Source organism: Anser brachyrhynchus, assembly GCF_964034855.1.
Source record: "Anser brachyrhynchus genome assembly, chromosome: 17".
NCBI classification, from domain to species: Eukaryota; Metazoa; Chordata; class Aves; order Anseriformes; family Anatidae; genus Anser; species Anser brachyrhynchus.
The window spans coordinates 10754612-10770394 of NC_137710.1; the positions used below are offsets into that span (position 1 = coordinate 10754612).

Consider the following 15783-nt stretch of genomic DNA (forward strand, 5'->3'; position numbering starts at 1 on the left):
CTAACTCTAACCCTGCTTAAGGCAGATATATAGTTGAACCAGCGTAGACCTGGATAAAACTCATGACTACCAGGATGAGTCAGCACAGGTCAGAATTGGTACCATTGTACTGAGAAGAGCATTATATTGTTGAAAAAGATTAATGGAACTCTGAGTAAAAAAAAAAAAAAAAAAAACACGAACACAAGAAAATCTTCTTCCTTGCTGCCTTCCTACCATGTTACCATGTTTCTTTTAATTTCCATACTCTTACACCTGCCTGCAAATCCATCCCAAATCCACATGCATGAAATCAGTTATGCTACAACAAGCCTTTTACAGCAGCCAACTCCAAAAATGAATCGTGACAATCTTACTCTCAGTTGTTCTAAGCTAGCTATCCAATCCATACATAAGGTTACCTCCACATGACAGCTCAGAGTGTTTATATATGGACCACAGTGCATGGGCAGGCTTGTAATTTAAGGATTTTGGGTACCTTCAATTTAAAGAGGTTTAAGTCTTTTGCTCTAAATGCATTATTACCTGGTCTAAAATGCTAGAAGTCTTAATATCAGCTATGGTTATTTAACTAGTTATAAAATTTACTTCCCTTCACACTTCAGAAGGGAATTAACATATGAAGAACAGATTAATAAGTAGGAAATTAAAATATTAGCATGCATATTAGTAGAATGGTTATTAGTACAACTTTATTCAACTGCATGAAAGAATACACACACACAAAATGAGGAGCTATACTTTCTTCACATAACTGTCTTTTTCCAACAGTCAGGGGAGATGAAAACAGTTGAGGTTGCTGTTTCTTGAGTAACTTTCCAGCCACACAGAAAGAATGAAATGACTGTATTAATAGGAATTTGGCCCAATATTTAATTATATTAGAAATAGAACTGGATATTTATGAACCAGTTTAACATTATACCCTCAGAGGCCTTATTTTCATGTCATTAATAAGACCATTGGTCCAACCTTTTGTTACATTTCCTACATCTCAATGATCAAAGTTGAAAAATTTTGCAAGAAACACATGCAACTCTTCTTCCACTACATTGATATTTCATCTGGGAAAGAGAGAGACTTGCCAGAGATAAGAAGCAAGTAAATACACATTCTAAAACACATAAATAATTATCATAAAACATGACATTTTATGCCCATATAAGGTGAATAGATCTTTTTAAGAATTTGTTATTTGCTTCAAGAATTGCCCGAAACAAACTGTTCGGTAGAAAGTCACTTTCAAGAAAAAAAAAGGTTTTTTGGTTTTTTTTTTTTTTTTTAAAAAGACTGCTCATACATTCTATGTATTAGTCCCTAACACACATTTCTACAGCACATTCAGATATGTTGTTCATATCTGCATGGTGTTACATATCACTTATTTTATTTGGCATTAATAAATAAGCAATAACAGAAAAAGATAGAGTGGCACCTCCTTATTGTAGGGACGACCTGGAGTATGTAAACATTGTGTAAAAGCTTCACAGTACTGAGTTTCCATTTTCTTTACTTCTAGTCTCTGCTATCACATATATTCCTATGATTTTTGTCACTATTTCAAGTAGGAATACAATGAGGTGATTATTAAGAAACAGTATCACTGCTCCTGTTTTACAAGGCAATAATACAGTTAACTACAATAAGAATATTAAGCTTTCCCACAGGCACTGAACAGCGTCTTCCACATTCATAGTTGCTACTTCATAAAGTTTTTCTTTTTTTAAAAAATAAACTATTGTGTAAACCACATTTACTGTCCTGACTACATGCAGATGAACTTTCTTTTTTGCTATTTCTTGGAATACGCTTGTAATACAGGAAAATAAGTAGCCTAGATTTTGTTGTTTTAAATCCTATTTCATATTAAAAATGCAAGTGTTTATTGGCTTCAAGTTCCTAATTAGATAAAAGCCTTTTCAGTTACTTTAATGGAAAGCAATATTGTCTCCTTTCACAATGGAGAACTCCTTTCACGTCTGTCTAAATTTGGTTTAAAAGCCTTTAAGCTTTGAAGGACCACATTGTGCTGTATATGAGCATCTAAACCAACATATATGCCTTCCACTGACAAAACATATTTGTTCAATCTGATGATATATGTGGGCTACCTTGTCATAGCTTAATGGGTATCTCTTCCCACAAGAGAAAATTAACATGCCCTAGACTAACAGGGATCTATTTCAGTTAGTAAAGTTCATTTTCGGAGTGGGAACACTACTCAAACAGAATTCTGCACTGGTCAATTATATAAATCTATTGAAGCCCATTTAACCTAGCAGACTAGCACGCACTTCTGTCCATACTTTCACAGACAATAAAGCAGGCATTATTGTTGCTTTCATACCTAATGTTCCTCTTTCTCCCCATCCATCACTTCTGTCTTGCTCAAACCGATCTGTGTTTGCAGCCTTAGCCCTTATCCCTTCTCTCAGCATGTTCGTAAGTAATCGGGAGGAGTGGCACCACAACTACAGCAAGTTGTGAGAATTTCCCTAAGGAAAGAGCCAAATACTGTCTCTTGTTGCATTAGCTACCGGCACATTAGTAGAATGTCAAGTTGTAGAATCCACCCTGAAAGATGCCCCTTCCCCAGGATTTTATTGAAAGGAACTGGCTCCTAGGCTTAGGATAATGCCAGCAGCTGTTACTATCATAGTCAATGTAGAGACTGCGCACTGTATGCAGCTAGCAGCAGGAATTTCAGAAGGCATTACAGACACAAAGCTATATTCTCTCAAACACAACCAGTAGTATAATAATTTAGCTTTATACCACCATCCCTCCATACACACACACACACAGAGTGCGTGGAGGTAATCTTATTCAGCTTTTTGCAATATAACAAACCTAGTAAACCAGATGATGCATAAGATTTTTCTCAGTAGTATGTAATTTAATAAAGTGAATTGAAATTCAGAAAGTTGTGGCAAAACTTTCTTCAGCCATTTTAGTTATAATTGCCAGCAATCTTTTTTTAATTCAGGAGTGATATTCTATTCGGTGTTTCAGAATGTACGCTACCAGAGCAAAGAGGGAAAAAAAAGAAAAAAACATAGCCAAGCTATACTTTCCCAGTTTATTGGTTCTTATTGCTTCTTCTTTATCTATGCTCAGAAGATGGATTGGTTTTAAACAAAGTACTGCACTGAAAGTTTGGAGGTAGCAGACCTGCCTGTTTGAGCACTTACCCATTTAAAAGCAAATGCAGGCAAATCTAGCAAAAAAGTAGCACAGCACATATTTAAGACTTACAAGTGTAAGCTAACCTAATGTAATCAGTTTCTAATGATTACACACATCCACAGAGGATTCCAGCACATTAACAAAACCTTATTTTTACTTGTTTTACTTTCAATCACTTTTTACACTATTAAGGAAAGAATAAGACATGAGTATGATATATAGGGAAATACTCAAGGTAGTTCACAGAGGAAGAAGCAAGAGTTCTATTAAGCAAGCACCACTTTGATAGGAACTGAAGCTAATAAAGAATGGGGAAGTCAATTCAGAATTTTAAATCCAGAACAGGTGTCCAGACACTCATGCAGTACAAATGCAGAGTTGAAATAATTTCACAGAAGTTTAGTATTTAATGTAAGTAATTCAAGTCCATTTATTTCAGAATAAAGTTGTTTTTAACAGCAGCCACAAACTTTACGAACATTCTCCTTTGACAACTTTCGAAATCTAAAAGAGAAGAAAGGAGAAAAGCTAAAGGAACAAAAAAAACAGATTTTTTTTTTCCCCTTTGTGAATCCTCTTATTTGAGGATGTAACTTTTTGTAGTTGACTGCAATATGATTTAGGTTGCTGTTTTCAGTTGAAGCCTTGGTTAAAAAAAATGGATTTGAAAGTCTTTGCATCAGATATCTACCCTTAAATAATTATGGAAAATTCTCATTAAAAAAAAAAATGGCTTGGGCACTTTTGGATGGAGTGCCTGGGAAAAAAGTTAGTTGTTTTGTCTGTGCTGAAAAAGTTGAGACCTTATCTTTAAAACCCTTCTAAGCCTCCAAACTTTGAGACAGGAATATGACATTACAGAAGGTGAGCATTATGGTGTGGATGTGTGTTTGCTATTCTTACAAAGCAAGAAGTTAGAGACCTTCCAAAAGTTTAGTTTTAACTGGATTAGATTCAATTCCAAATAGAACATGTACAACAAGAGAAATTGGACTACACAGTCTAGAATTTTAAGAAAAAAAGGAGAGAAAAGAAAGGGAAAGGAAAAGACATTATACTAAGGAAAATCAGAAATATTTCATATCCACTAGAATGCCTTTGTCTCCAGAGCCAAGAGCTCGGACCAGTCCGATCATGCACTTCTTGCCTGCAAGTATTTTTGAAAATCCCTGATATTCTATCTTTCCACACAAAGGTAACATCCTCTTATTAATGATATTCACCCTTTCCTTTGAATCCAAGAGTTTCAAATTGAAACTAAGCTGTACAGATATCAGGATGTCATCTTGTGGTAGAATCCAGTTTAGTTTTATTGGAGAAAGTCCCTTGTGAAATTTAAGATATCTTAGAAGAATATTAAGGATTAATATTCAAGTACCAAAAGTTGTATATATTAGTTACGGCAAAAGTTTTAATTACATATTCGTACACTATAGTCCCATCCAAAACAGGTTGGATCGGATCTAATGATCTAACAAGAGAATGCAACAGAGAAAGCTGTTGTCTTTGGTGGTTTGTTACCGCAGTTAAAATGCATATCGTATCAGTCAGACAACTGAAGAAAGAAGTGATAGTGTCATGATTTAATTAGCCCTTTGTCGAGCTGGACTACTGAGTTCTACCTTCCTTTGCCATGGTGGCTCTTTGTGATGTTAAGTCACTCAAGCCCATCTTTTCAAAGATGGTCATAGCTTGTGATTTTTGTTTCTTAGATGCCCAACAAGAGGTACTGCTTGTGATCAGAAAATACAACTGTAATGGTAGCTGTTTTTAATATATATGAACATATTAAACAAAGTCATCTTTTTTCACTTGATCCATCGTGATCTCTAAGAAATTGAGCCTCATCTCCCTACTATCTCCCAACAGTAGGAACTACTGCTGACAGTAGTTCCATTAGGTTCTCATCTGCTAATTCTCATTGTGATTTTATATAAATACTCAGACCTGCTAGAATTGCCACCTGGGCATACATGTCAGAAGGAAGTGTTGCAGGGAACTAGGAGAGAGCCCAGAGAAAGCGATTACTCCATGCAGTCCTTGTGTACCTATCAGTATGTAGGCTTCACTGATAGAATACAGCATGTCACTGCATAAAATCTCTTATTTATTCATAAGTGTAAACATCCCACATACTTCAGCAGTATCCAAATACAAGTTATGCTAGTCAATGGTATCCACTAGCTAAGCATATCAATCCTGTCACAGTTTAGCATGTAGTCTCGATCCAAGTTTTAGGGAAACATAAGAGTTGATAGTGAAAACAAAGTATACTTTATAAACCAAGTATTCAACCCCTATTTTTATAAAGCTAGATTGTAATCTTTAGTTAACGGCATTCAAGTTTGCACCAGTGCAGCTAAGATCAAGACCACATTAGAGTACAAGTACCTGCTAGTTATTTTCCCTGATAACTACACATACCCCGTTTCCTTCAGGAAGTGGGAAACAAATCATCTAAAGCATTAATACCAAAAATACTATCACCACCTGGTAGACATTTTAAATCATGACCTGTATTAGCAAGTCCAAACAACCCCAAACTAGTGTGAAAAAGTGAGAAGCAGCATCAACACAACCAGTATGTAACACCAGCTGCTTCCTGGACAGAGCCAAAAATACAGCAGTTCTGTTCTGAGTTGCATTGATGAAAGTAGTAGTGTCAGTGACTGCATACAGAATCTCCTGTGCTTCATAGTGATTTAACTAAGACCAGAATCTCCCACAGCAGTCATTTTAGAATTGACCTTTAGACTTCCATAAAGAATGAAATATTACAAGAATATTACAGTGTGTCTAACAGTGGGTGTGCAGGAAATGCTGGCTGCTAGACAAGGGAGAAAAGAAACAGCACACATAGCAGCTGCTTTAGGGACATACAAACATCAGACCCGTTTAAAAATTTGTAACACAGCAACAAATGAAAAGCAGCACCCACTCAGTGCTAGCATCAGTGTTTTGTAAGCAGCTCGGATGATGACAGCAGTGTAGGTTATGGCTTCATTAGAGTTCTTACGTAGCTTTTATCATCTGTGTTGTAGTTGAGGTGGGCTATTCATGAACTAAGACTCATACACCATTGGAAAAGGGGGTTGCTGTTTAGGAGTCTTACAGAGCTTAAGGAGATGACTATTACATAAAAAACAGTAAACATTTAGTTTGGTCATGAATACAGTAGCAAGTTTGCTATTACTTGCTCAACCTTACTGCATGCAATACTTTTTGAAAGCAGGAGGAAATTGTGTTATAGCAGAAGAAAATTAGAGGGATTTGAAACAAGATTACAATATAGCCTTGTAAAAGGAAATTTCTCTGCCTGTGCATAAGAGGCCATATACGAGAGCAAAAACATGTTTGTAATAAACTGTTCCAATGACAGATGCAACCTAGCAAGGGGTCAAAATCAGAATCTAGAATTTAGTAAGAACCCAAGAGTCTGGGTGCATATAACAGTGTCCTGAAAAGAAGTGGTTTTGTTTGTTTTAAAAGTTATAGGATTTAAACAGCATGTGAAGAGTCAGATTGAAGCTCTAGTCTGAGCAAGAGGCAAGGAGAAGGTGCTCCAGTAAGTAGGAGCCATGGAAACAATAGATGAATTTTGTCTGTCATGATGGTTAGGAAACTATCTTTGATAACACCATACAGAAAAAAATCACAGTTGTGCTTGTATGTTTAAGAGAAAGAAACCAGACAAGAGGCAAAAATTAAGGCAAAGAATGGGAGAGAAAGTCACAGAAGCCAAGTAAGATTCATAGGGCAAATTGAAAACAATATATAAACACACAATATATAAAACAATATATAAACACATAAGCCAAGAAACTTCCATGTCTATGAAAAGAACAGGGAAGGGATAGCAAGAGAAGGAAAGGCATGCTGAGAGGAATGGATGGATACATCTTACTATGTCATGTTAGACAAAATTAGCAGGAATCTGTACCGTGAAGAAAAAAAAGCTTGGTAGAAAAGGATTGACTCAGAAGTTGTAAAGATGGATCTGCACATATGGAATTTAATTACATTAGAAAAATAAAAGGAGAGAATAAATCTATAGTGGAAAGAGTCAGTTGGGTCTTCAGCTTTCTGCCAGAATGGTAGAAAAGTCAGAAGAAAAGCCATTGCCCAGAGTGAATAAAAGCTGGTAGTTGGCAATGTGGACGTTGCAATGAGAGACAGAGCAAAGTTTTGGAAGGAGGAAAGTGAAATAGGAAAGTTTCAGTAGAAGCTATCAACAATGACTTCACAAAAAGGCTGAGTGAAAGCATGGAATGAATGGACTGGAAATGTGATAGTTAAAGTTGGGAACCAAGCAACAGAGAATGAGTAATGTTTCATAGAAAAAAAAAAACAGACATAGGTTGAATGATTACGCAGGAACAGCAAATTATCAACAAGAGATGAAGTCAAAAAAGAATATAGGAGATATGAGAAGAACAGCATATGGGAGTTCAGAGAGCTTAAAAAGCATGAGAAGAAAGAGCAACGTGATACAGGAAGGGCAAAGAGCTGATCCAAGTGGAAAAGAGTAGAAGAGGAAAGCAAGACCATGAAAAAATAAAGCCAATAATTCTCATGATAGCCTGATTGAGGGAAGAACGTAAAGTAAACCTGACAAACATGCTGAAGCTATCATCCTCACAGCAAGACATAACATTGTGTAAAAGTGCCGTTTCTCACTCAACATGAGAAAGAAATGAAGAAATAGTGCAAATATCAGCATAAGGGACAGGGCTGTTATCAAGAATCAATTTGGTGGGTAGGTTAAAGAGCAATTTCCAGACTTTTACCACATATGAAGTTAATCATATGAACTACATCAGAAGGGAATTGTTGATTTCCTAGGTTCCATCTTAACAATTCAAATTAAACATGAGTTTATCCTCAGAAGGGGAGATAAGGCGTGGAAAAAGTATTAGATCACAGCCCAGCACAACAACAACAAACACATGCATGCACACACACACGAGGCTAAACAGAATCCACTGTTCTATAAAATGTGACTCATGGGAAAGGACTCGTATGCTACCAAGCACAGATTACAGCTGCAGCCTACGCATGGTCTCATTCTGCTTCTCTTTTGAAATTCAGAAGCTTTGACAGCCTTACAGTCCTGCTGCATGCAAGAGCTTCAGCAGATACACCTCAGACAGCTGAGCCCTTACCATAGTTACGCTCCCTCTAATCCAAAGGAGCTTTTATTTATTTAAAACAAGCTGAATGAAGTTGTCCATGATCTGGGTGCAAAACAATTTCATATCAAACACAATCTAAAAAGCAGATGTACCTCTACATCACAAAACAGATCTCTGCAACCAGAAGTGTTTAACATACCAGTACAGCATCATACAATGACCAATTAGCTCCTGGTTTAAAAATCTAAGCTAGTAGTTTCTGTACATTTTGCTTTGTCATCTAGATGCATAACATTTTACATATGAGGTGGTACTACAAATGAGTTTAGCCTTGAATGATGAAGGACAACAAGCATTCTTATGGCTTAAATTCAGTGCAAACAATTCTAGCAATACTCTTAGCACATTTTTCACAGCTCATCCCCTGGAGAGATCTAAATTTCTTAAATATGTTAGGGTTTTTTTCCATATTCAACCTCATTTTTTCTAGAAGATCAAGAATATTCCTAGTTGGCACTAATTGAGGTTGCAATAAGAGCTAGAGGAACTCTGTTTAAGTAGTTGTGCTGCAACGGCAGCCTATGATAAGCGATACTTTGGGGTGAGAACATTCCTATTTCTTCCTCAGCATAATAAATATCACTGCCATTGTATAAGGGAAAAATAAGAATAGAGGGCTGTGGTTATGATCTACCAATCATGAAAGGAAGGATTTCAGTTGACTTCAGCGGGCATCGATACAAGCCTGTACCTTGTTTTGACCAACAGGACAGAAGTAAATGTATTACTTTGTATTTTAAAATATTGCTAGCAGGTTACTTAACTGCTAGCAATGAATGGAGTTTTACTGATGAAAAATTACTATTTAGTGCATGATTCACACTATTCTTGTGTATGAATATCCACAGCTTAAGATTTTTGTAAGGATAGATATGAACAGTCAAACTTTCAGCTCCAGCTTTCTATATGATCTCATCATTTACTGTATTATTAGGAGATATGAAGCATGATCAGTATCATCGCATTTTAAGATTCATTTCTAACTACATGCACATGTTCCAAGCCTGGCTTCTGTTGGTATGTATTCTGTAACGTTTGTTCTTATAAGACTGACTAGGCCTAAACAAATCTGACCATAGAAAGTTTGGTTATGCGATGACAAAAACAGTCAGGATATTTTCACACATTCTTAGGGCTATACACTCTTCATCGCTATCATGATGTAATTTCAAGCGTATGATTTTTGTCTACAACAAAAATAAGAGAGTAGATATAGTCTGTTAGTTAATATTCAGTATTTTTAAACTACATAGGTAGCAAAATGAGCTGATAAGCCTAATCATCATATCACAGAAGCAGAGAACAGCTTGGGTTGGAAGGGACCTTAAAGACCATCTAGTGCCAACCCCCTGCCATGGGCAGGGATGCCACCCACCAGATCAGGTTGCCCAGGGCCTTGTCCAACCTGGCCTTGAACACCTCCAGAGATGGGGCAGCCACAGCTTCTCTGGGCAGCCTGTACCAGTGCCTCACTGCCCTCCGAGTGAAAAATTTCCTCCTAAGCCTATCTTCTGAGGAAGCTTGCACAGACTCTTTATCTGAGTAGTTGTAGCAACGTAGGAGTGCCATAGTTTAGATTTGACAGCATTGTACAGCCTTTTTCAGCCTCAAGCAAGCCTATAAACACTTTACCCCAGACCTAAAACATATAGTGGATTTTGGTTCATCTCTAATAACAGGAAATATATATATAATCACATTTTTTCCTCGACCATATCTTTTGTTATTCTTAACCTGTGCACTGGTAACTGGACTACTACTATTAGCAGTAGCAATTTTAGTTCTAGATTTTTTAACACACAGGATTGTTTTGGTGTTTTATTAACACAAAACAAGTGGTAATTACTTCTGCTATTCAAGTTTGAGTTGTACATGAGCATGTTTTCAGTATTCAGATATTTTCCCCCATTACAGTTTGCTTTTCTTCTGTCTGAAAATCATCTTTCTCTCAGTGTACAAGTTGTCCTATGTTGAGGTCAGAAAAGTTTCCTTTTGTCTCACACCTCAACCAGTGTTATCTCCTCTTCTTCCAAGGTACTTAGTTATCTCACCATTTTGTGATCCTTATATTTCATTCATTTTGTTTAAAATAAGCTCTTGAATCAAGTACTAAGAACTGATCTACTGCTACATTTAACAATCATAAGGACTAGTTTGCAGGTTTTTTTCCTGTATTTAGCATTATGAAGAGCTTAAGTAAGAGTTTCACAAGCCAGACAAAGACATGACTGTAAGCACACAGTACCAGTCTTAACAGCAAGATTTCAAATGGTTGTTCTTCTTGCTCTTTATGCTCAGTGACATCTCTTTTTGACTCAAACAGCTGTGATACTATCTAAAATTATCTTAAAGCTGAAAGGTGCTAATCTAGCCTTTATTCATTATTCAGCAATAAATCCTTAGTTTTTCAATTCTCATTTCTGGTATTAGTAGTAGGCACAGTAGGTCAAAACAGTACAAAAACTATTGCAGCTGGATGGATTCCAGCTTCTAAATTCACTCTAAACCCCCAAAGCAAGTTTACCAAAAAGGAGGCAATACCCACGATGGATAACAGAGTAACAGTTTGTCTTAAAAACTTTGGTCTCAGAGCTATCCTTGTGTTCTTCTAGCACTCAGATTACTCAGCTAGGGGCAGGGTGGGGAGGTTGTCTACATATACAGTTGTCTGTTCTCAGCTACCCCTGGTTACATATCACGCCAGTTCTTGCCTGATAACCACTCGTAGCCTTTCAGGGTAATTGTGCTTAGAAGTAAGAGCATAGATGGTGGTATGCTGTAGTTCATTTACAACACACCTCAAGACCTTTAAGTTGAGATATTGAAGCCAGTATCATAACTAGGAAAAGATGAATACTGCCTTTTGATGCCTTCAGTGACTCTTAACAACAGCTTTTGCACCTTTACTGTTGCAAGACTGAAAATTCCTCACACAATTCTTCTTACAAGTAATAAGTCCTTATGTAATATCAACCCAAAAAGCTAAAAGTATTCCAGAAAACAAGAAATATAAAATTTCTTACCTCTCAACACTAGGAAAATGCTTGATGAGGTATCTTCCTACCTCCCCCAAAGGCAGAAAAATGAAAGAAATAGCTAAACACTTCACCCACCTTAAAGCAATTGGAATTTTATTTCAAGTTCTACCAGCTGGCAGCAATCCCATTAAGAGGCAGTGCCACTGAAATCATACCCACTAGCAGTCTCCTCCTCCCAAGCTATCTTTTGCACCAAGTACTTCAGGAGGAAAACTAGAAACAATTTAGGTCATCCCTTTGCCTACTGAAGGTTCCACACATTAGGGAAATATCCACTATAAGTTTTAAATACTTCTGTTGTTTTAGAGACACAGGAATGGCATAGACGTAACAGAACAAGACCGTAGATGTGTCATCAAAATACAGATTTTGTCACCTTGACTTTCTGGAGATGTTTTTTGTCAGTCCTTAAGAAGGAGATACAATTTTGGTTTGTGTTTCTCATATCTGCCATGAGGTAGTGTAAATGGATGCTCTGCATATGAATAGCTTTAGCTGTCCCTTCACGTTTTTGGGGTTGGTTGCAGAATAGAGTCTGTCCATCAAGGTGAAATACTATTTTCTGAAATCTTTTACTATGAACCTTGTACTGCTTGTATTCTGTAGATCTCCACCTGCCTCTGGCCAATTCTAATACAAGCTGGAGAAATTATTTGTAGAAAAAAATAGTATTCATAGGGATTTTGTAACTAGATAACTCTGAAATACCATTTCAAGTTATATTTAAAAAAATACGGAGTCTATAATTGATGATTCGGACAAAACAGATGCAGACACCAAGTGAACCAGGTGATGAGGTTGATGGCTCTTAATCTAACTCCATCAAATATAAGTCTTCTTCACAACTTACGTAAAGACAGATAATAAACAACATGTCTAAAAAAATTCCATTTGCACATCATATTTCATTGCTGAATATGAACAGTGCTGTTATAGATTGACAGCATTCCATCTGGCCTCCTTTACAAAAACATTTACAAGCACTTTATTATTTTCTTGAATTGACTTGTTTATGTAAGCTTTCAATGAGCTCTGTGAATAATTCTTGACTGATAAATCATGAGAACATTAAGTATCCAGAATCCAAAATTACAGTCATATAGATAAGCTTGGATTAATCACAGACTACCTATATATGGAGACAAGCAGCACCAAGAGTAAGGATACTGTCCAAGAATATCAAAATGATGTGTTTGATCAAAACAATATGTTCGAAATTCTCTCTGATAATATTATCATGTTTCACCATAAAGTAGGTGAAAACAGATTAATTTGGGAGGACTGTACACCTTCTATGTACCATTTACTCTGACATACAAATCAAATACAAGCATATACAAAGTAAGTTAGAATTTTATTTTTAAAAATACTTTTCAAAATAATTAAGATATTTGCCCAGTGTTAATCTGTATTATTTTGCTGACCGTGTAACATGAGAAGCTTTTAATGGCATTTTTATTAGTTGTGATCAGAGGACTGTTATTCAACAAGAATTTGACAGCAGGAGGAAGGAAAACGCCTCAATTATTTTACTCCAGTTATTTTCAGTGAGGACTAACAAGTCGTACCCCCAGCAAGAGTTCTTACATTCTTCATTCAGATTTTTAATCAAATTTAGCCTTTCTTGGTTCTGACAGCCAAACTTATCATTTGTCTCCAGTCAGCTCATTTGGTAAGCTTATTCAGGATAGCACAGGAACGCATTCCTAGCCTAATAAAAGTTCTCTAGTTCAGAATTACAGGCTGAGTATGGAATGAGAACTGCATAGGTTTTCATGGGCAATGTCTTGTGCTTTCTCACTAATGGAAAAGAACAAGAACTCTTGCCTTTTCAGTTGGCCGCTGCCCTGATAATATCAACCAAAATTATTTTTAAGCATTTAAATACAAATGTTTTTGTTAACAGGGTGTTCTTGTTTTGTTTTCCTGTATTTAAAAGGTAGTCCTATAGATGATACTGGGTAATTGTTAATTGCTTGTCCATCTTAGAGGTGCTTTTTTGTGGGGTGCTATAAACTTCCATTTAGTCAGCCTTTTCCGTTTGATTCTTATGTAAGACTGGTGGAAAAGTACAGAAGCAATGTAGACTATAGGGTCATGGAAGAGCACTTTGCAGTCTTTGTACTCACTTGAATGTGACTTCTATGAAATTCTCCCAGAATAAAATAATGTTATTAGTAGAATCATTCTAAGAGTTTGGTAAGAACGAAGATGATTGTTCTGCTCACTGAGAAGTTCACCTATCATTTGTTAATTAACTTCATAGTATAATTCTAGAGTTCCTTGTAATTGTGTGTCCAACTTTCCTTTTAAAGTATATTTTTGATATAATAGGCATTACACATTTCTTTCAGATCAGTTCTTACAAAAATTATCCTGCCTAAATGATTTCTGAATTAGGATATTGCAGTATTTTCTATTCGGCATTCACTGTTTGCCAGGATCAGAAGACATGACTAGAAAAGCAATATGAATAAGTCAAAAATACAGAGAATCTCGGATAGTTCTAGTCCACTATGCTTAATTTAAGATATGAATTTGGGAAAATGTTTTTTCATGATCCAACCTTCATTTTAGAGCTGTCTGTACCTGAGCGTGAATTAGAAGTTTCCAGGTATGATCCCAAGAGGCCATGATAGCAGTGGCTGTTCTTGGTTTCCTTGGCTGCGGAAGTGAGAAAAAGTGAAGAGTTTCTAGGCCAACAACACAACATGGAGAGACGCGTCTCTTGTCACAGACCAGGGGAATATTCTCTGTAAGCATTTAATTTTCCCATATAATAACCCACCTGCACTGGCAGAGAACGGGACTGTATCAGAACCAGTAATTGCGTTTTCTCGGTGGTAGGTTATCACTTCAGCAGTGCTTTAACTTCTATTACATAGAATTGCTCAGGATGGCAGTGTACAATCAGTCCTCTTTGCAAAAACGGAGAATTGTCATTTGCACTGTTAAGACAGAGATTCCTACCTCTTGTTGATGCTGATGCCTGATATTTTCATGTTTTTAGACCACTATATATTTAATCGACCTGTGGAATCAAAGAATATTGTACTGATATAGGAACTGTGCATTTCAGCCTAAAATCTGACCATATTTGAAACAACAAACAATTGCTAATCTGTTGAAGTAATAAATTGTTGAAATTAGCATCCAAGTATTTTTTCCCATAACTTACAAAAATTGTAGAAAGGCTTTGGTATTCTATGTCTATTTGTGAACACGCTTGCAAAGAAAACAAACTTTACACATCCGTAGTCACAGTCATGAGGCAAAGTTCAGATCTGCTTTTGGGAACATTCACAGCAAGAAATCAGAGGACTTAATGCACATCAAGTCAGGGAATGGAAACAATATGATAATAGAACAATTGTTCAAATTCGAAGTAAGCTAAACTTAGAATTTGAAATACCATCATAAATGTCACTGAATTACAAATTAAGGTAAGTTTATCTGTTCATGGACATAAATGGATTGAAAAGGAGGTAAAAACATGTCTCTGAAATTAATGTTTAAGGAGAGAGTCTACCATTACTGAGCAATAAAAAATGAAAGCACAATACCTTCTTACCAATTGTAAAAATATAAAAATATCTGCCAGTTACAAAATGGCTTCTATTTTAGCTCTCTGACTCTGCTAAAATTAAAAGGCCAGGCACTGAAAGGCATCTTGAGAGAAAATCTTCCTACCAAGAACCAGTTGCAGTAAAGGTATTTTGAAGGACACTGTCAACTCACTAGCAATACAGGGAGATGCTCTAGCGCAACAGAATTTATTCTTGTATATTTTAGTTTAGAATGGATTTGATTAATATCGTATGCATTACTTGGCTTAGAGATTTTATTTATTTAAATTATATAAAAAAGTTATGTGATATCAGTTTGAATCTTCTGCCAGAGCATAAATACTAGGGACAGTCAACATCTGCTATACTTTCTTTCCTCATAAAACATCCAGTCAGAAAAATAACACTCTAATTTACATATATATGTAAATGGTTATTATATATCTTTATCCAAATAAAATAATATTTTATTAATATAATGTAAATATTCAAATTTTATGCCTTGTGCTGGTAGGTACCCAGAGGAAAAAATGTAATTAAAAAAAACAAACAAAAAAAAACCTGTAACATGAACTGTATTATTTTCAGCAAGACATCCCCTGCATAATACTTAAGTATTCTTTTGAATCATACGTATATTTCTCTTTTACAGGAAGAGGTATAATAACCAGGTACTTACCCTATCCAAACAGCAAGCCCTCTCAGAGCTAAACATCCAGCTGTATTTTTGTTACCATGCCATGACACTTTCATCTGAATTGATTACAATTCAGTTTCATTGTGTTTTTTCTTTCCACAACA

At 36.0% G+C, this 15783-nt stretch overlaps 2 protein-coding genes across 8 annotated transcripts in view; one reads left to right on the forward strand and one right to left on the reverse strand.

Moving 5' to 3' along the window:
* The window catches only part of RSPH14 (radial spoke head 14 homolog), a 95488-nt gene that overhangs the window by 54477 nt on the left and 25228 nt on the right, over positions 1-15783 (forward strand). The gene's annotated exons all lie outside the window — the stretch shown is intronic.
* GNAZ (G protein subunit alpha z) overlaps positions 1-15783 on the reverse strand; it is an 87568-nt gene that overhangs the window by 45390 nt on the left and 26395 nt on the right. For 2 of the 7 annotated variants that reach the window (XR_013940447.1, XM_080560102.1), the window contains exon 1: positions 11402-11487. The exons of 3 other annotated variants lie outside the window; for them this stretch is intronic. The gene's annotated coding sequence lies outside the window, so the exon portion shown is untranslated. 2 more of the 7 variants (XM_080560104.1, XM_080560106.1) reach the window with 2 other exon arrangements.